A 1,279-nucleotide genomic window follows, 5' to 3' on the forward strand; every position below is an offset into this window, starting at 1 on the left:
TGGACACGCTATCCATAGGAACCAGTCCCTGGAGAATGACATCATGCTTGGTAAACTAGAGGGTCAGCAAAAAAGAGGAAGACCCTCAATGCGATGGATTGACACAGTAGCTGCAACAAAGAGCTCAAACAGAGCAATGACTGAGAGGATGGCACAGGACTAGAGGCAGTTTTTTGTTCTGTTGAATACAGGGTTGCTAGAAGTCAGAACCAACTCGACAGCATCTAACAACAACAACCATACTAGAGTAAGATGTTCACAATAACTGTAAAGTAGCGAGGGAATATATGGGAACTCAATATCATCTTCACCAATTTTTCTCTATATCTAAAATTGTTCCTAAAAAGTAAAATTTATTTTTTTTAAAAGTTAATGTATATGACAGCAATTCCATTTCTTTACCCAAGAGAAATGAAAACATGTACACATTAAAATTCACACAAGAATGTTTATTAATCACATTATTAAAAATAACCAAAAAGTGGAAAACAACCCAGATGCTCATAAATGGACAAATAAAACGTAGTATATCCATACCATACCAAACAAAACAAAACAAAATCCAAACTCACTGCCATCGAGTTGAGTCCAACTCCTAACAATCCTATAAGGCAGAGAAGAGCTGCTTCATAGGGTTTCCAAAGCAGACTGACACATTTTTCTCCCATGCAACAGCTGGTAGGATCGAACTGCCCACTTTTTGGTTTACAGCCAAATGCTTGAACCACTGCACCACTAGGACTCCTTAGAGTGAGATATCTATTGTTAGGTATCATCAAGTCAGCTCCAACTCACAGCAACCCCATGTACAAGGGAACGAAACACTGCACACTCGTGTGCCATCCTCACAATCCTTGCTGTACCTGAGCCCATCATTGCAGCTACTGTGTCAATCCATCTTGTTGAGGATCTTTTTTGCTGACCTTCCACCTTACCAAGCATGATATCCTTCTCCAGGGAATGGTCCCCTCTGACAATGTAACCAAAGTAAGTGAGACGAAGTCTAGCCATTCTCACTTCCAAGGACCATTCTGGCTGCCCTTCTTCCAGAACAGATTTGTTAATTCTTCTCGCAGTCCCTAGTACTTTCTTCGCCAACACAACAACTCAAAAGCATCAACTCTTACACACGCCCTGGAGAGAACAATCATGGGAGAAGGAAGGGCTGCTTATGCACAGGGAGATAGCTCAGGATGCAGAAGAGTATGAAGGGATGGACACTGGGAGGAGGTAACTATGGGGAGGAAGTGGGAGGGGAGCTGCTGCATTGTAAATTTTG

Source organism: Orycteropus afer, unplaced genomic scaffold, assembly GCF_000298275.1.
Source record: "Orycteropus afer afer isolate SDZICR_OR568_19922 unplaced genomic scaffold, OryAfe1.0 scaffold00092, whole genome shotgun sequence".
In the NCBI taxonomy this organism is placed as follows: domain Eukaryota; kingdom Metazoa; phylum Chordata; class Mammalia; order Tubulidentata; family Orycteropodidae; genus Orycteropus; species Orycteropus afer.